Source organism: Nannospalax galili, unplaced genomic scaffold (genome assembly GCF_000622305.1).
Source record: "Nannospalax galili isolate Female #2095 unplaced genomic scaffold, S.galili_v1.0 scaffold115, whole genome shotgun sequence".
Lineage (NCBI taxonomy): Eukaryota > Metazoa > Chordata > Mammalia > Rodentia > Spalacidae > Nannospalax > Nannospalax galili.
In genome coordinates this window covers 6,501,786-6,523,040 of record NW_008340588.1, presented here as the reverse complement: position 1 = coordinate 6,523,040, position 21,255 = coordinate 6,501,786, and positions in this window count along the sequence as shown.

The following is a 21,255-nucleotide window of genomic DNA, read 5'->3' as shown; positions in this document are numbered from 1 at the left end:
GTCTAAGACATACACACTTTCCATATTCTTCCCACCTTTCTGGTCCTCTCCTCTTCCTTCATACCTATCAGGATCCTGCTATGCCCTTTGTACATGTCTGTATCTTTAGTCCTTAGCCTCTGAGTAGATTCAAGTTTCCTTGATTAAAAAATGTAAATATAAAAATTTGGGGACTGGGGAGATAGCTCAGTGATTAAGAGCACTGGCTGCTCTTGCAGAGGACCCAGGTTCAATTCCTGGCACTCACATGGCAGCTAACAACTGTCCAAAGAAACTCCAATTCCAGGGGATTGGACACCATCTTCTGACTTCCGTGGACATCTCATGGCATGGGTGTACCTACCTGTATGCAGGCTCATACACATAAAATAAAAATAATAAATAAAATATCAAAAAATAAATGAAAGGCTTTGTTGTTATATACATGTGTATATATATATGTGTGTGTATGTATATATACATATATATGCTTTCAGTCTATACTCCAAAGCCAAACTTCTTCAAAATTTTTATTTCTTTTCATTTTGTGTATATGTGTGTTTTGTCTGCATGTCTGTAAGTGTACCCATGCCAGGCATGCAATGCCCAAGGAGGGTGGAAGATGGTGTCAGATCCTTTTAAACTGGAATTACAGGCAGTTGTTAGCTACCATATGGGTGTTGGGAACTGAATCCAGGTCCTCTGCAAGAGCAGCCAGTGCTCTTAACTGCTGAGCCATCTCTCCAGTCTCCAAAGCCAAACTTCTTATAAACGCATTGTGCATCTTTGTACTCCTTCCTTTCATCAGCTCCCCACTTCTGCATTGTTATATCTCTTATTATTACTCCACTCAAAGATCTTCATCAAGGTCATTGTGGACTTTCTGTTGTTGCTTTTGGTATCTCTTCAGTATTTGACTCAGCCTTCTTTCAACTTTCTCCCTCCACTGGCTTCTTAGGGACTTCTGCCCCTCTGACTTCTAGTTTTGAGTTTATTATTCTGTTTTGTTTTTTTTTTTTAAGACAGCCTTGCTTCTTTCTAAGTTTTAATAATGGCATTTGCCATGGAGCATAGCACCACTGAAGTCATGTGTACACTTAACATATTGGTAGAAAATATTGATATATGACATATTGGCAGAAATTGTATTTCATTAAGGAGAAATCATGTATAAATAATGTTTTAGATATACCAATGAGATTATAATACAGTGGTTTTTTGTCTTTTTTTTTAGTCTTTTTGAGACAGGGTCTCCCTGTAGCCCCAGCTGGCCTGGAACTCACTATGTAGACCAGGCTGATCACAGACATCTTCCTGCCTCCAGAGCACTAGTATTAAAGGCGTTGTGCCACCATGCCCAGCTGAAAACCCTTTTTAAATATTTTACCTATTATCTTTATTTTATATGTATGAGTGTGTTGCCTGCATATGTGTAAGTGCACCCGTGTCATGCAATGCCCATTGGGGTCAAATCCACTGGAACTGGAGTTGTGGATAGTTGTCAGCCACCATGTTTCTGCTGGGAATTGAACCTGGGTCCTCTGCAAGAGCAGCCAGTGATCTTAACCACTGAGCCATCTCTCCAGCCCCTGAAAACACTTTTTAAAAGGACAAACAAAATCACCATGAAATATATTTACTAGCTAAAGAACTGTTCTAAAGGTACCAGGATAAAGATAAATGACTCTTGTGCACGGGCAGTGCCTGGAACTAACATGTGGCATGGGATCAGCAAAGCAACTTCTTTTTCTCTTCCTTTGCCAGTTGACATATATTCTATGCATGTGATCCTTCCTTTGTTTCTCTATGGAAACTCAAGTTTTCTTTTATGCTTCATGGAGCTCACTTTCCAGGTTCACTCTAAGATTCTCTCTTGGCTTAGCATAAAAGGGGAAGAGATACTTCATGATCATCTCTCTGTCTTAAAAAAATATTTTTATAAATGTATAACTACTCTTTTATGCCTTTGATGTGGGTAAAAGTGCCAAGAGTGAATAACATTTATACTTATCACTTCTTAGAGTATAAATTTAGTTTCTTTAGGTAGCGGATACCTTTTTCGGCTCTGAGCCAAAACTTCCACTCTAACAGCAGACCATTGAGCCTAGATGAAGAGGTCTAAACAGCCAAGTCTACCAGGGATGGCTCCAAGGCATTCTTATGAAACGTTTTGGTAAATGATTCAGAGGTGAGCATATGCGTGAAACCTCCAAAGTGCATGTGACACAAAACTTCCCAGTTAGTAAAATGCCAAGTCAATAGGATAAACTTCAGGAAGATGGCACTGCCAGGGCGAGTAGGCAGGGAAGTGGCAGATGAATGTTCAAAGATGAGATAGCAGATGCTTTTAAAAACAAACAAGCCCAACACCATCCTCAGGGAAATGGTCTCAACAGGCTCCAAAAGGTACACACTCACACAGGAAATAACTCTCTTCATAGTTCCATGGGATTGGAATTCCTTGCACAATGGGCTTGAGGCTCTTTTATCTTCATTGAGCCATTTTCCTTTCATTGAAGAGCAGGGTGCTTGAACTTTGAAACCCAGTCTCAAGATTGCATTTATAGCAGAAATTTACCTTCAGTCAAAATTTCCATGAATATTTGTAATTGAGATAAGGTTTTTAAATTTCTATTTGTTATTTTTTCACATAGAACTACTTGGAAAGTCTTTCCCATGACTGTACTAATATAGTTCCCTTTTTATTCTATAAAGGTGTATGTGTATTGTTCCTAGTGCATCGCTTTGCTATGCATATGGGTATATGACAATGCAAATAAGTAATTACTTGAGATGTAATGAGACATCTTCAGTAGCCTATCTCAAGATTTGGTGGAGGTTTTTTCCCTCTCATTGAGAAGCGGAGGTCAGCTGGTTTGGATGGTGGGTACAATTTCCTTAAAAAAAAAAAAAAAAAAAAGGCCCTTCAGACAGGAATTAGATAAGCAGCCTGTTTCTGCAAAAGCTGAACTGCAGCCAGTCTTGCACAAACTCATTTCATAAATATTTCTCACTTCAAAATAAAATTGAGAAGATGGATGGATTAAAAAATTTCCAGGAAGATACTGAGGAGGCTGCTCGTGATTCCATCAAGATGAAGCCTCCATCTGTTCTCAACAATAGTTTAACTTACTTCACTTTGGGTCATATTTCTTAATCAGAACTTCGGAGTGCCTAGCAAGATACTCCATACATACATACATATTTTCCTCATTTCCCTGTTTTATAGCACATTTATTTGAAGGACGAGTTCTTTGCTGTGTTGCTTATGGTACCATTGTAGGGAAGAGAAAATATTTTGTCACAAAGATTTCATGACATCTCTATGGCTATATAAATATTTATAGAACTTTCTAAGTGTCATGATTGACTGACTTTATGTTATTTCAGGCTCCAACTAATTCCTCTGCCTCCCTGATAAAGCTTTCCTCAGTCTCTGCATTGTTTCATGTTGAATGCTGATCTCTGGCTCTTCAAAGTCACCTTTGCATAATGGTCATGTGCAGCCTAGCCATCCCCCATGAAGTTTGACTATAAGTCAATATGAGGAGCTGGGGATACAGTTACAGCTCAGTTGACAGAGTGCTTGGCAAACATGCAGGAAGTCCTGGATTCTATCCCCAACACCACATAAACAGGTATGGTACAGGCCCTTGCCTTTAATCCTAGCACTCTGGACTCCAAAGATGGAGGCAGGAGGATCCAAAGTTCAAAGTCATCCTCAGCTACATAGTGAGTTCAAGACCAGCCTGGAATACATAAAGATCCTGCCTCAAAAAATAAGCCAAACAAATAAACAAAAAACTCAATGTGAGTAATCTTCAGAGTGAATAGGATTTGAAAATAGTTCAAGAACAAGAAATCCATAAAACCCTTTGACTAATATCAATAGCATTAGAATAGCCATATAACTTCTCCTGCTGAATTTTTTAAATATATAAGACCATTATTTTTATTTACAAAGCCATTTGTACTACTTATCCCCTCATTTAGTATCTGGTACTAATGTGCTATACTATGTCAGTATCTACACTGAACTTCTAGACTTTTTCTTTGAGGCAAAGCATTGCCTTGCTTTAATCTTTATCTAATAGTTGTATTAAAAATGAGTAGATCTTAATTTTCAGTAATGCCTCATTTTTTTTCATTATAGTCTCATATTTAAATAAGGAAATCATAAAAATGAATTATTATATTTTTAAATTAAGAGAATTTCACACACACACACACACACACACACACACACACACACACACACAGGCCCAGTAACTCATGTTTTAAACCATTTGTTTGGAACTTTAGGGACTTTCCTGCTCCATCAGTCTTTAAATTAAAAAAAGAAGACCATCCAAATCCATTAAGACACTCTCAGCTCCTATGGAAAGGTGATTCTTTGTAGCAGCTCCTTTCTCATGAGCTCCTGTAATTTTCCATCCCAAATTAGTGTTCCAGCTTCTTGCAAGCAGACACAACTTTCATATGCTCTAAATACAGTTTTGGCCCTTGGAGTGGGGGCTGGAAACCCCAAGCAGCATTGTAGTCTCACATTTTTCTGTTCTAGAATGGGAACATCAAGTCATAAGAGAGCAATCCTGGAGAATGAGGAAGTCCCAGAAGAACCACACCCAGTCTGGGCCAAGGGTGTGCATTGAAGATAAGCCAGACCTACCTGCCTGCCCTGATGTACATTGAACCTCCTGCATACATATGTAAGAGTCCCCTCCCCACAAGGGATATTGAGGACAACATATCCTTACAGCTCCACAAAACAGGTAGTATATTCTTATCTCCATATTTCACAGATGAGAAAACTGAATTTGAGGACTTTTTTAGCATCATTTGGAGAATTGGACAACTGCCTGGGTGAGTCATGATCCAGATGCTCAATCCTGCAGCCACAAGGGCCAAGACAGTTACCCAATGTTTTTGGCATTCTTTGCTTTAACTGTGCCCAATATACACCCTGAGTATTTGGTAATGCATACCTAAAAATAATTCTGCATTGGACTATTAGCATACACATATATATGTATTGAAAATTCCTGTGTTTGAATCATCTCTTCTCGTGGCTGTGTTGAATTTCACTTTGGTCTTTCCTGCCAAACCAAGAAATATTGGCATGGATGTTGGAAGTGGGCGATTCTCCCACCCAGCAGGACCATCCTCCTGACACAAAACAGTCAAAAAGAAATGCTGTCACCTCATTTCTTAAAACTAAGGCCTAAGGGATAAAGGGAAAGAAGGAGCTCAAGAGAGGTAGGACCATAGGAGAAGGGTATTATTAAGGGAGAAAGGGGGAAAATGGGGGCACCTTAAGTGGGAAAACCATGATGGAGGGATGAGATAATGTGAAAGATAAATAATGCCTAGCTAGTTTTAAAAAGCAGAGGGAACCATATTACTCCAACAACCTACTGACAAATTATACATAGCAGATCAGGAAATATATGTCTAGGTAAGGTTTATCTGAGAATAATTGGTCTTTGCCCAAGGTTTATCTACATGACACACAATAATTAAAAGTACCAGACTGGTGGAACTAAACTTCTTGGATGTTTAGCAGACATATTTTGAGGCCTATAATAACTTGGTCAGAGGGTCATAAAGGACAGTTTTTGCTCCTTGCCCTCCTAGGTCAACTAGTTCCAGAGGACTATGAGCATCTCTCAAAATGTCCTGTAATTGTAGTGGGTCACCTGTCCTCCTCTTGATGAAGGAGGCTGAGGAGACCCCACCAGATGGACTTGAACCAGTGTCCAGTCTACAAAGAGGAGGGTCAACCCAGAAGAATCATTTCCTACATGCTTCCAAGTGAAGCCAACCATAGTCAAGCAGGACCTTTGACTTATCTTCACATAGGCAGAACTGGTAAAAGAAAGGAGCCAGGGGCTCCTCCCAAGCCCATGTGACCCCTGAGGAACACATCCTCAAACCACCTTAAGAGTAAAAAGAAATTGGTTTATCTGGGCCAACTGTATGGCCTTAAACACCCAAAAGTAAAGTATAACCAAAGATTAAAGGGGCAATATAATTTTTTAAAGAGTCCATATGCATAGCTAAAGGCTACATAATAAGCAACAATGCCAGATAGGAGATATCTTCTTTTGAGTTGATTGCCAGGGTGGCCCAGACACACACACACACACACACACACACACACACACACACACACACACACACACACACACACACACACACACACACACACACACACACACACACACACACACACACACACACACACACACACACACACACACACACACACACACACACACACACACACACACACACACACACACACACACACACACACACACACACACACACACACACACACACACACACACACACACACACACACACACACACACACACACACACACACACACACACACACACACACAAAATCAACAATTTTTTTTAATGTATTGTACTTGAGGAGGAAGCATGGAAATTTACATCATGCTAATTAATAGAGGTGATAAATATTACCATGGAAATCTACCCGATGACTGCATAGACATACACAGGCGCCAAGGGTCCAAGTGCAACCGATTATGACTAGTAATAATCAGGTGCATACAGATTAGAGATGCATGTACCAATATCTCAGTGTTAGGAAAAACAGTGTGTCTTTCTGCAAGGAACAATATATTCTAAAGTGAAATGGAGATCTTTTTTAAAGGTTAAAAATCTCATTCAATTTTGTGTCTTACAGGGCTTATACTGAGTTCAATATTATATAGCTGTATTAATTCAACTGCAAACCTAGAAACTTACAGCCACTCGTGAAAGAGATGTACTCTTGGTCTGGAGTGTGTTATTGAATATGTTAAAGCTGTAATGAAATGTTTCTTCTAATTATGTAGTTACTAAAAATTAAAAAAAGAAAGAAAGAAAGAAAGAAAGAAAGAAAGAAAGAAAGAAAGAAAGAAAGAAGGAAGGAAGGAAGGAAGAAAAAGGAAACCTAAGGCCAGAATGGAGGGAATCACCACCAGGGGGCAATGCATATCTTATTTTATATCTTATCACCTGATCAGAATCAGAAATGACAAATTGGTAGTGAGCAGCCATATTTTAATTCTAATAGTTTTTGGCTTTATGGTTTGCTTGGTTTTTTAAAAAAAATTATTGAATTTTTGTGTATTTCATACAGAAAATCATCTTTATACCCCCTTCCCCTTTGGCACCCTCCCATACCCCCCCCCCCCCCCCACTGGAGTTCATACATTCTGTCATTTGTGTTAAGGCCTATCATATAAAGTTAGTTTCCCCAGATGTCCCTCAGTGCAAGTTCATCCACTGGGATCTAGTCAGCCTATCTAGAGTTCCTCCCTTTAAGAAGATCAGCTCTTTCTCATCCAGCAGTAATCAGTTGCCAATAATTCTTTGACTAAGATTTGGGCCTTCTGCTCATTCCCACAGTTCTGGACTGGGTTTTTGTCTGCTTGGGTTTGCACAGATCTTGTGCATGCTGACACTATTGCTGTAGGTTTGTATGAGAAGGGTCCCAGGCATCTGTTGGATTATTTCTGTATAGTCCTGCACTTCCTCCTTAGCTCTTATGATCTTTCCACGCCCTCTTCCGCAATGGTCCCTGAGCCCTGGGTGGGGAGGACTTTAATATAGGAGTCCTGTCCACGGACCCACACTCTGTAGACTCTTACTCTCTGTGTTTTGGTCATTTGTGATCTTTTGTGATCCTGATCCTCTGTTGCATGAGGAAGCTTCACTGATGAGAGCTGAAAGATGCATTAGTGTTCTCTTCATCCCTTGTTCTATGTTCCGTGAGCCTTAAGTGTAGAGGTTGCATTCTAGGTGTGCCACTTAGACTTGGGCAATTCACAGACAATCTCTATGTGTGACCAGTTGTGGAACTCTGTAATTATCTCTGTCTCTTGAAGAAAGAAGCTTCTTTGATGGGTGGTGACTAGGATACTTGTTTATAAATTTAAGGATCCATATTTTGCACATAGTAAGAATTACATTTGTCTAGGTATGTAGCCTTGGAGTTTTCTCTAAAATCTATGACTTTTCCAGCTATGGGCTTTTTGGTTTTAAGTTTGAGACAATATTTAATAACCACAAGTGTCCATATAGAAATACAGGCTTTTTTTCTCATTTCTTTTAAAAAAATCAGAAGATTTAGCAAATACTGGTTCTGTGTTTCTTCAAGGTTAACAGTTGGCCATAGCTGAATACAGTCACCTGTGTCATTTAGCTGGCCAGGTCCTCCTTCAGCATCCCATTCTTTGCATAATATATGCACATGTGTTTACACCTGGCTGCTACAGGCTGCCTGCCTGACCCCTGTGGCATTTCAGTTTATGGACTCCCCATGCAGTCAGGCTATGACATGAAGTGTGACTGCAAGGAAGCCTATACACCGTCTAGACTTTTCCAAACAAATTAACTTTATTATTTGAAAATGGCATTATACCATCAAGGAATACAATAATTAGACATTAATACAAAGATCACACTATTGGTAGATTGATATATTTTAAGTAATGCTTAACCACTGTGAATTAACCTAGCATAGACACTTCTACCCCTCTGTTCTGTATATTTGATTGCCTCAAATTTGACGTCTGGTCATTGCTGCAGGTAAAAGCAAGAACTGTACAGCTGACCATGAAACTTGCTTGCATGCTGTTTCTCAGCCTCTTACCAACTTCATTCTTCTCTTGCAGGCGGAAGAAAATTTCAGAGGGGATAACAAAGAGAGCTCACGCTTTGGTCCCTTCTTGCTCTTCTGTAGCTATATTTACAGTCTAAAGCAAGCAGAGCCAGCCGTGCTTTCTAAGGCCTTGGCAGTGAGAGTATTTCTCTTGCCAGACTCCTAGACTGTCCTCACTGTTCAGGGTCAAAGAGATTTCTGACTTCAAAGAAAAGTGACTGTTTCTCTGTAGAGATAGTTTAAGGTAGAAGACAGCTCGAGCTTTGGGTCAATAAAGTTTGTTTTATTATTTGGTTCTTTACAGAAGGGCCTTGGATAAATGATTTGCTCTTACTTGTACACTGAAAATCTATTTCTCAAATTCTAAAATGAAGATACTTCTACCTTTATTATATTCCCTGAAAATACTTATGTTATTGTAAATAAAAACAATACATATGCTGTAAGTGAATAACAATTTGGAAAATGCCTCAGAGGCAAACTGAGCTGAGAGGGCCACATCTCTAAGCAAACATGTTCAGATGCACACAAACATGTTCCTCATCCTCATCTTTCATCATAATGAAAAAATTTTAGGCCAAAGTTGGTGAGTTCTTAAAATTCTGATTTTAAACTTCCTGAAGGAAACAGACTTAGACGCATCAGGCCATAAGATCCTCTTGTCATACTGGATCTTCCATTGATCAGTAACTGAATAGGCAATTTGAATCTCATAAATATGGCTCTCTAAAGGCTGGAGAGATGGCTCATTAACAGAGTGCTTGCCAAGCAAGCATGAAAACCAGGGACTGGATCCCCTGCACCCATGTAAAAAGTCAGGCATGGCATTATACATCTGCAATCCCAGTGCTAGAGAGGCAGAGACAGGATAATCCTGGGGACTCATTGGTCAGCTAGTCTAGCTGAATCAGTGAGCTTCAGATTCAAGGAGAGACCCTATCTCAAAAGATAAGATGGAGAGTGACAGAGAGAAAGACACCCAAGGTCAACCTCTGGTCTCCATACACATGCAGGCACATGTGCATGTGCACCTACACATGCATACATTTACCACACACAGAAGAGAAATAGTGGCTGTGTGTGTGTGTGTGTGTGTGTGTGTGTGTGTGTGTGTGTGTGTGTGTGTCCATCCAGAGGCCAGAGAAGGACACTGGATGTCCTGATCGATCACTCTCCAGGTTACTTACTCCCTTGAGACAGGATCGCTCACTGAATCTGGACTTAGACTAGCAGCCAGCAAGCCCCCTAACCCTCTGTTTCTGGCCCCAACAGAGCTGGCGGCATGTACAATCATAGCCAACTTTTCTTTTTCATGTGAGTATTGGGTATTTGAACTCAGGTCCTCATGCTTGCACAGTAAGTGCTCTTACCCACTGAGCCATCTCCCCAGTCCCGAAATATGGCTCTTTAAAGAAAATTTCAGGATGTAGTGGTTCACATCGGTAATCCAAGTACTCCAGAGGTCGATTGCAATGAATTTCAGATTAGGCTGGGTTATACTGAGTTTCAGGCTTGCCTGGGCTACTATATGAGACCCTAACTCCAAAAAGAAAGAAAGAAAAAGCTGGGAGTGGTGGCACATGCTTTTAATCCCAGCACTCTGGGAGGCAGAGGCAGGCAGATCTCTGTAAATTCAAGGTTAGCCTGGTCTACATAGTGAGTTCCAGGCCAGCCGGTACTATAGGGAGACCCTGTCTCAAAAAGACGAAGGAAGGAAGGAAGGAAGGAAGGAAGGAAGGAAGGAAGGAAGGAAGGAAGGAAGGAAGGAAAAGAAGAGAAGAAAATATTTTTTACCAGCTCAAACATTCTCAGACTTAACACTCGGTTGTTATAAATGAGAGGCAATGGTTCAGAATTATAAAAATATGGTAATAAGTCTTTCAGACTCAGAATCCTTTTGGTTAAAATGTATACCAGAAGTTCCTGTTTTGTGTTTAATTCATAATCATAAATTTAAGGATTTCAAAATAAAACTATAAAGTTCATTTTGTCACATTGCTAGGAAGTACTAATTATCCTCCTCCCCTCCCCATTTTAATCACAGAGCCTGAAACATGCCATCTTATAATAGGCTAAAATATGATGATGTGTCATAAACAAGTCATGTTGGCAGAGGCTGGCATCCAAAATTTGTGATGAGATATTTAATCTTGATTTTTCAGAGTCCAGGAATCCTGCCAGCTTCTGGGAATATGCACAGATTTAAATGGAGAAAATTCCATTCTGCTTTGGAATTCAAATCATTTTGGAAATTCAAAATATATATTAAAAATGTATCATACCAGAGAAATAGCAAAATAAGGTGCTGGGTGCAGCGGCAGAAGGAGCTCTGGTTCCAGACCAGCCTAGACTACAAAGTAAGCCCCATCTGGGGGATGGAGTGGGGGAGACAAAATTGAGACAGGTAAACCAAGAAGAAGGAGGATTTGGTTGTTTCTCCCTGGGTCCTCTGTCTTCTTTGCATCATCAGAGGTGAAGAAGTTTACCTTGTTCCTATGCCTCCTTCAGTAGGTATCAACATAACTTGCCTTAGGGAAACCTACCCTGTTTAGAACTACTTCCCAAAGGAATGATAAACGTAAAAATAAAAATCACCATTTCACATGTTCTAGCATCTCTGTTGCTGTGATAAACATTACAATCAAAAGCATCCTGGGGAGGAAGGGGTTTATTTCACCTTGCAGGTTACAGTCCACAATCAAAGGAAGCCAGGGCAAGAGCTCAAGCCCATTAAACTCCGAGTACTCAAGAGCCTCTCTAGCCCAAATTTTCTAAAAATTTTTCACAATCCTCCCCTGTCCCTGCCAAAAAAGGTCAGGTCCATCACAGCAATATTTCATTCCCTAGTGCCAATTTCTGTATTAGCTAGCTTTCTATTGCTGTGATATAACACTCTGGCCAAAAACAACTTGAGGAGAAAAGGGTTTGTTGCATTTTACATGTACAAGTGTCAGCGCATCATTGAGGGAAGCCAGAGCAGGAACTTGAGGCACGAACCTGAAGGCAGGAGCTGAAACAGAGACCATCGGGGACTCTGCTTACTACCTTGCTCAGCTACTTTTCTTACACTGAGGCCCACCTGTCCAGGGATGGTACTTTCCACATCACCAGCAATCAAGAAAATGCCCCCACAGACATGCCCACAAGCCAGTATGATGGAGAAAATTCCTCAACTGAGGTTCCCTCTTTCCAGATGATTCTAGTCAAAAACTAACCAACGCATTACATCTGATTCATTTTCCTAGTAGAACTGAAATTGCTGCTAGACCTTTGGTTAATCAAGTCTTGACATTGCTCTGGTGTCTTATATTATTATTTGGAGTTTTTGAGATAGAATTTTGCTATGTTGCCTATGCTAGCCTTGAACTCATGGCATTCTACCTGACTCAATCTCCCCAGTGCTGGGATGACAGGCATGCATGAGCACCCCTGATATTTATATATTATATATTCATTTATATCATTTATCCAACTCATCCCTCATGCCTCAGGGCCATCCCATCAGCGACTCTTTTTTATTCATGTTATAAATCTTTGTTATTCATGAATCCAGGTGCATTCACCTTTCTCATTTCTACCCTTGCCACCTTTGTATAGCAGGCCAGTATCTCTCACCTGAGGCTTCAGCAGTAGCCTCCACTTCTTCCAGTCTTTAACAAGCTTTCCTCAAGTCCCACCAGATTATGTGGCTCTTCTGCTGAAAATCCTCCTGAGGTGCCTGTTGCACGCTCCTCTTGAGCTTCCTTTCTCTCCCTCTTACTTACCACGCTCTGCCTATTTGTCCCTTATTTCTGCCTCTGGAATACGCCAGCTCTGGTGGGTTTCCCTCGCTGTCATTCTGCTTGAACACTCCTTCTGTGTCTTGCCCTTCCTGTCCTCTCGAGCTCACTTTAGAATGCTGCCCACTCAAAGCCTTCTCTTGATTTTCAGGCCAAAGAAATTCTTTCACCCCAGGTACCTGCTATCACATCATGCTTCATTTTCATTATGAGATTACTTGTTCATTTCTTTGTTTGCATGTTTATCAATGTTCCTACATCCTTATGGTTTGAGCTCTAAGAGAAGAGACTTGTCTTGGTCACAGCTGTTTCTCTAGCACCTAGAGCATGCTGGCACATGGTAGGGATAGATCAGAAAATCATTGAGGGAATAAGCAAAAGCTAAAGTCAGTTCTATTTCTGATAGACCATCTATCAGTTTCACCCACAACTAAATGGTACGGTGACTCTGACTGCTCATCTTGTTCTACCATTTGAGGGATAGGCAAGTAGGGCCTTTTATAGATCAAATCTCATATTTTGAGCCCTAGTTTACAGATCCAGGATGCACAGAAAAATTATCAACCACCATCTCATACAACTTAATATTTTCAAACCAACAGAAAGAATTGAAACAAAATTATAGGAAGCACTCATGTATTCCATCTAATTCAACAATTCTTAACATTTTTGAGTCTTTCTCTTTCTTTGTCTCTATACAAACACACACACACATAGCTCTCTAAACCAATTATTATAATGATGACTTTATTAACAGTACATTTCTGTTTCTATTAACCCTTATGTATTTATTAACTGGCCTTCTTCATGACCACCAACTTCTTTTATGAGTAGATTCACAAAAATCTTTTAGTTGATTCGGGTGTGGTGGCACACACCTTTAATCCCAGCGCTTGGGAGGCAAATGCAGGAGGATCTCTGTGAGTTCAAGGCCAGCCTGGTCTACATAATGAGTTCCCAGACATCTAGGGCTACAGGGAGACCCTGTCTCAAAAAGGCCAATAAAAAAAAATCTTTTAGTTGTCACGATGAGCATTTGAGCTCACTCAGTGAGTACATAGTTCCAATGAGAGGAAGGGTAGAGAGTGCAACACCCTGAATCATGGGATTTACCTCCACAGGAAAAGTGAAATACTCCTTTCAGTATAAAAGTGTTCCTGATCTTCTTAAAGGGAGGGACTCTAGATAGACTGACTAGATCCCAGTGGATGAACTTGCACTGAGGAATATCTGGGGACACCAACTTTACATGATAGGCCTTAACACAAATGACAGAATGTATGAACTTCAGTGGGGGGAGGATGTCAAGGGAGGGTGCCAAAGGGGAAGGGGGTATAAAGATGATTTTCTGTATGAAATATACCAAAATTCAATAAAATTTTTTTGGAAAGGTGTTCATATGCCATTTCTATTGTTACTATCACAATTCTGTCCAGTCTACAGATGTTTTAAGCTATTTTGTTACTAACAGTACAAACATTAAAGGAAGAAATTTCTAATGCATGTTTGAGATACAGAAAATATTTTGAGGGGCTAGAGTGATGGCTCAGTGGTTAAGAGCACTGAATGCTTTTGCAGAGGACCCAGATTTGATTCCCAGCACCCATATGGCAGCTAACAACCATCCATAACTCCAGTTCCAGGGGATCTGATGCCCTCTTCTGATCTCTGTGAGCATTGCATGACATGGGTGCACTTACATGCAGGCAATACATTCATATACATAAAATAAAAATAATAAATAAAATATTTTTTTAAAAAGAAATATTTTTAAGTTGAAGAAAGTTCATTCTAAACTTACATACATTTTCAAATGGTTCCAGAAAGGCAATTTCAGAATCAGCATTTTATTATTGTCTCTGTTGAAGTAAGGAATTAATGCACTCTGACCACTGACGCAGTCCAAGTAAGTACCAATTGTCCACATGTGGTTTCTTTAATTACAGAATATTAAACTTGAAATTTTCCTCTGAGTAGTTTAACTGGTTTTTTTTTAAGATTAAAAAAAATTATTTGTGTGTGTTTGTGGGTTTGTGTCCATGGGTGTAGTGCCTGTAGACGCCAGAAGAGGATTTCAGACTCTAGATAGACTGACAGGTTACAGGAGTTACAGGTAGATATGAGCCACTCCACATGAGTGCTGGGAACAGAACTCAGATCCTCTGGAAGAGAAGCAGGTGCTCTTCACCACTGAGACATACCTCCCACCCCTAATTAACTTTTCTTTTTTTTGTATAGGTTAGAATTTGAACTACTTTGGTGAGGAGGTTGGTTGTCCAGCAAAGGAGTCATGATGAGCTAACCTTGAGTTTGAACATCTCTACAATAATCAGTAATAGTAATACAGAAATTATTTCTTTTTAAGATTTCAAATTTTGAGACTGCCATGTTACCCACTTTGCCAAGAGGGCAACTCTCTTCAGGGTCTTACTGTGGGGTTTGCCACTAATCAAACTTTATAAAATTGAATTGCCTAACCCATGAGACAACATCGAGCTCCCAAAAGTTTTCACTTGTTCAGTAGCACGAAAAGCCATCATTCTTGCCATCAAAAGCCTATTGGTCTCCTCTGGCTCGTAGGAAGTCCCTCCCTGAGGGAGCAGATGGGATGGGGGTGAGCATGTAGGAAGTGATAAAAAGGGGGGGGGGCCTGAAAAAGGATGCTAGCTAGGCGTGAACAGAGAGTTCTGGCAAATGTGAGAATTACCAAAGCATACCATTTGACCCTGGAAGCAGCCGGAAGACAGCCTGAAACAAGGACAGGCACCTCCGGCAGTTGTTCAGTCAGAGCATCAATCAGGGACCTGACACATCCAGTTCCAGTTTTGCTTTTCTAGTTCCATGCCTTAGAGGGTGGAAAGGCTTTATTTGTCACTGCCCCCCCTCACATCACAGAAAGTTACAACATAGTATAACTGAATTTAATCCCGGGGATTCATACAGTAGAAGGAAAAATTGAATCCTGAAAATTGTCCTCTGACCACTGCATGCATGGCATGAACTTGCATATACACATGTACACACACACACACACACAAATATAATAAAAATTACAAAAAAGTTCATTTGCAGGACTTCTAGGTATACATATTGCGATTGGTAATAAGATTTAGCAGGGGGTAGATCTGAGGAGGTGGGGGAGGGAGTCTGAATATGATCAAAATACTTTGCGTGGAATTCTCAAAGAATCGATTAAAATATTATTAAAAATAAAATGTAACAATAGGTTTTAACATAAAACTCCATCTATTCTAACAGCACAAAGTGTTCATGTCTTAGTCACCTTTGAAGTATACCTTTTAAACTTAAAAAAATTATTTTTATTTTATGTGTATGCATGTATTGCTTGCATGTAAGTAAGTGCACCCGTGTCATGCAATGCCCACGGAGGACAGAATAGGCTGTTGGATCCCCTGTGACTGGATTATGGACAGTTGTTAGCTGCCATGTGGGTGCTGGAATTCAAACCCGGGTCTTCTGCAAGAACAACCAGTGTTCTTAACCACTGAGCCATCTCTCCAGCCCCTGAATTATACCTTTTAAGACTCATCTTGACATCTGTTATCCCCCACCATTCAGGAGGAAGACACTGGAGGTTCACAAGTTTGAGGCCAACCTGGTGTACGTAATAAGTTACAGGCCAGCAAGGGCTACATAATGTGAGACCCTGTCTCAAAAACCAAACAAATACTCTTCTTGTTAGCTGGGCATATGGTAGAGCGTGCCTGTAATTCCAGGAGGTGAACGCAGAATTATGTGTTCAAGGTCAGACTGGCTCCATAATGAGACTTGTTTTTAGGAAGACTCTAAAAAAAAAAAAAAAAAAAAGAAACAAAAACCTGGAGGATGGGTAAGTTTAGTGGTAGAGCACTTGCCTAGCATATGGGAAGCCATGGGTTCAATCCTTAGCACTACAAATACACACATGGAGAACATCATCTTGTTTTACTATCAGCATATTAAAATGAGAAAAGCACCATGTTTCAGTCTAATTCATGGTCATTTACTGTTTGAACAAGATCATTTTCATTTAAAGTCTTAAAATGTGTGGATCTGCATAAAATAAGAGAACACAACCTAATCTCTTGAAATACAGTGCTGCGGTAGAGTTTAAAGTCCGCTTTATTTTTATACAGGTCCAATTTCCTCTGAAACACCTGGAAGCATTCCTACTGCTAAAAGAAAGCAGCTTGTGTGCTCATGCTCATAAAAATTGTACTGTAAACCTAAAACACCACACAAGCCATTGTATGGGCATGTGCTATGCTGAACCTAGAATCTGATAGTTTTTTGGAAAGCCAATCTAAGGCACAGTATTTTGGTGATTCCGTAAATGTCAAAACTTGTTGAGTGCTCATTGTATAGAGCATTGTGGAATTAAGAAGCTAGAAAAGGCAGTGTTATCCAAACGGGGGGGTAAGGCTGCTTTGGCATGTCTTTACAGAAAGCTTATGACAGTGACAACATGGGGGCCACGGGGCCCAAACTGGGTGGCACCTTCCTCTTGCTTTCACCTCTCTTTTGGCACCCACTCCTAATTCTAATTTCTTCTTTTCCTATGCCATATAACAACTAGTTGTTTATAATCTGTTTTCTTCAAGACCAGGTAGCTAATTTGATAACTTAACCCATGCTGTAAGCTCTGTTTTTATCTCTGTAACATCATATTTTAACTTTATTTTTAGAGAAAACATTTAAAATTTTTTTAATTTATTTTTTGAGAATTTTACCCATCCCCTTTCTTCTTTCCCACAAGTCCTTCTGCTTTCATGTACAGACAGTATTTTAAATGCATAAAAATTACTCTACTGGTGGGAGTTTCCACATGTACTATGGGACTTTTGATGTCCCTCAAATACAGCATTTGAGGGGAATCCAATATTGTCTCTCTTTCTTGAGGTCTTGGAAGAAAAGAAATGGGCTAAGTTTTTGTGTGGCCTGGAGGAGATCAAAAAACATGCTTGTCAAAACCCACCAGAGGAAGGGAGGTCCTGGCATGTCTTTGTAGGGTCTCTTGTTTCAAGCAGTCCAGTCCAGTTTCCATAACTGATGATAGGGGGAATGTACTTTTAAAGGGTGTGTGTGTGTGTGTGTGTGTGTGTGTGTGTGTGTGTGTGTGACTCATTTCAGGCCTAGACAGTTCTTTATTATTCATAATGCTATTATACGTGGCAAGACATTTTAGCATCCCTTGTTTCATTCCATTGAATTCTAAAAGCATCTTCCTTCTTCCACTGCTGTCTACCCTCATTGTGACAACCAACATGCTTTCCACACTTTTCCAAATGTGTGGAACAACCCTGGTGAAAGCTATGAGCTGATATTTTTCCCTGGGGATTGAACCCAGGATCTTGCACATGCTAAGCAAATGCTATATCACTGAGCCACATCCCCCGCCCTTAGATAATTTTTAAAAAGTATTTCTGTAGAAATTTCTCTACAGAAACCACAACATGCCCTATTGCCCTGACCTTCAAAGAGGTTGAGTGATATTGGACTTCCATTGACCATATCTTGGCTCAGGAGTACATTGTATGTGTGGGAAAAGGCAGACAAGAACTTCCTCCCTCAACATTTTCAACCCAGTTCTAGCCTACAAGCTCACCCTGAGTCAGAAATCCAAACTAAAAGAATGGAAATTTTTTTGAGAGTACAGCTTTATTAGGATGGCAGCTTGGTGAGAAATACTTCGGCAGTTTGACATTGATCTTTCTAATATTGTGACAGCCGCCCTTTAAAAAACTATTCCTTTTGGGGGTAGTGCAACCAAAATTTCATTGAATTGAAGTTGGAGTTTCATTCTGTCTCATGATCAAATGATCATTTTTTGTACTATTTCACATGCCATAATAAAACACTAAAATAGGGGGCTGGGGACATAGCTCAGTTTGTAGAATGCTTGCCTAGCACGAATGCGCAGACCCCTGACTTTGATCACCAACATAGCATAAACCAGGCACAGAGGCTCATGTTTGAAATCCCAGCACTTGACGGGCAGAGATAGGAGGATTAGAAGTGCAAGGTCATCCTGGGCTATATAACCAGTTCAGGGCCAACCTGGGATACATGAGAGTGTGTCTCAAAAAATAAATAAATAAATAAAAATTATTAGATTATTTTCATATGAGACACAGTCTCAACAACAAAAGCAATACAACCTATTTATAAAAACCCATAAAATGCATATAATAAGAAATCAGAAGCAGGGACTAGCTGGAGAAAGAAAATAAAGCAACTAGAGGGTGGGGGGAATGAGTAAGAACAAAGCATAATGATGCATATGTATAAAGCGGCCTTGATGAAACCCACTACTTTGTGTGCCCACCTAAAAAACTCATTAAGAAAAATGGAAAATTCTGGAAAAAAAATTCTTGATAATTTAAAACACTCTTTTTTTTTTTTTTTTTTGGTCTTTTTGAGATTGGGTCTCCCTGTAGCTCCAGCTGTCCTGGAACTCACTATGTAGACCAGGCTGGCCTTGAACACAAGAAAACTTCTGAGAATTTTTGCTGAATCAATTTTTATTAATTTTTCATCATCTTGGGATCATGGAAATACATACATGTTTTAAGATACTACTAATAAGGACTATATACTACCATGTGCAAAACAAATGGTAAGTTTATGATGACTAAATCAAAGTTTCAGGGGCCATAAAAAGTTTCATTGGAGGAGTAAAGTCCTTTTGTTTTCCTTTAGATAAGATACATGTGTGGGAGGCTCATGACTGCTAACAGTGCTGTTTTATTAAGTGGTGCTCAAAGAACATGAGTAACAAGAAAATTAGTGAAGAATTTCTAAAACAATTTATAGGAACTGTGGCTGTAGTTCAATTGCTAGGGTACTTACCTAGATTGCAAGAAACTCTGGGTTCAACCCTCAGCAGCACATAAACCAGGCATGCCAGCATGTCTGTAATCCTAGCACATGGGAGGTGAAGATGGGGAGGATCAGAAATTCAAGGTCATCCTCAACTATAGAACAAGTTCAAGGACAACTTGGAGTACTGGAAACCCTGCCTCAAAAAGGCCAGCGGGGGGATTAAAGTATATTTACTATCTGTAGAAGATTCGTGTGGATGGTAGAGCCATGAATTTTGGGAGTATCCATGTTTTAACATTATCAACTATTTACTCCCAAAGTAAAGCTTAGGCTTGTCATCCATTTTAAATATTCATCGTTTGGTAAGTAATGTTTCTGGTCAGTGTGCTAGAGATGGTTAAATTGCTAGTTATGTTGAAAAAAAGTTAATTCTATTTCTTTCCTAATGGTCAATGTATTGACCAGAAACCAACACAGGAAATGAAATTTACTGAACTGTGAGGTCCCAAATGCAAAGGCTGTGTAGATGCTGCTCTCTCCATCCCATTTCTAAGCTTAGGGTCTAACATAGAAGAGGCTCTTTAAAAATAAAATTTTGTTAATTCTTTGAGAACTTCATACAGTGTATTTTGTTGTAAACGGCTCTTGAAGGGATAAATGGAAAAGAATCCACTGTTCTTTAGAGTCACAGCCATGGTCCTTAGTGATTACACCTCTGCACCGTGCTCAATCCAATAAACCTTCATTGCTAGCAATAATAACCTTCAGCATGCACATTTACTTACGCATCATATACACATGAAGGCCATGATTTCATGCTATTTTTAAATCAACCTCATGGCATAAGCATTATTATCAACACTTTACATGAAGAAATTGAGACTTACTGAAGATTCTAGTTTGTTCAGGACAACATGGGACGACAATGGAAATCCAGGTCTCTGAAACCTGAATTTGCGTACCGAGAGCATATTTTCATATTTTCAGTGAAGCATTGTGCTAGAAAATAAGGTTAGAAATGTCCATAAAATAAGCCTCTGGCCTCTAAGGAAGGAGACAAGGTCTCGTATCACCCAGACTGGCCTTGAATTTAATAAGGAGCTGAGGATGACCTTGAATTCCTGATTCTCTTGCCTCCACCTCCTAGGAGCTGGTAGTATAGGTGTGCCTCCACACCTGGCTTCATTCATTCTTAAGTGGACTATAATAGAAGTATCAAGGCATCAGGCAACAGAATATGAGGCAGGAGGAACAGTTACCTAAATTCAAAGACTTGCCCGTGTTGTGACACAGAACAATGGGAGGAGTGGGATGTTGGCTGCTCTGGATTGTAAGGGCAGGTATAATAAGACATACAAAACCATCCCACCTAGTGTCTAGCAATTCTGTCCTCTAGATCTCTTCAGGCTACTCTGCACTGCTCAAGGCTGCTCAGGTGTTGAGATGGGGGGCAGGAAGAAGGCTTTCTCTGAATGCCCTATTGCAATTCTTGTGTGCTTACATTTGATTCCCACTGACTCAGAAAATGTCCTACTGCTAGTCCAGAAAGCCACAGAAGGGTGCCTCCCACAGAGATACAACCTGAGTCTTCATTGCCTTGGATTCCCTCTTGCAAAGGCCACTGCACTGCAGCTTTCTCGAAAACCCTGTCACCATTGTGGAGGGTAAGTTTGCTAACAGTCCAGTACCCATGTCAACAGGCATGTTCCTAACCTGCTCAGGCTGTCATCTCCCAGTACAGTCTCCAGGTGTTAGGCGGGCTCCTTCCACAGGCAACTTGACCCCCAGAACTCACTGCTACGACATGGTGTCTCAATGGAGTTTTCTCTCCTCTTCATCATCTTGGAGCACAAACTTGTCCCAACAGTAATAAGAAGCAATTGTTCTCTGTGTGCTCTGTTTCCTGTTTATGCCTATCCAAGGAGAAAGCTTTCCTTTCTCCAATATTAAAGTGAACACACTTATGCTTGGTGACTGAAGTCTGGTTCCAAA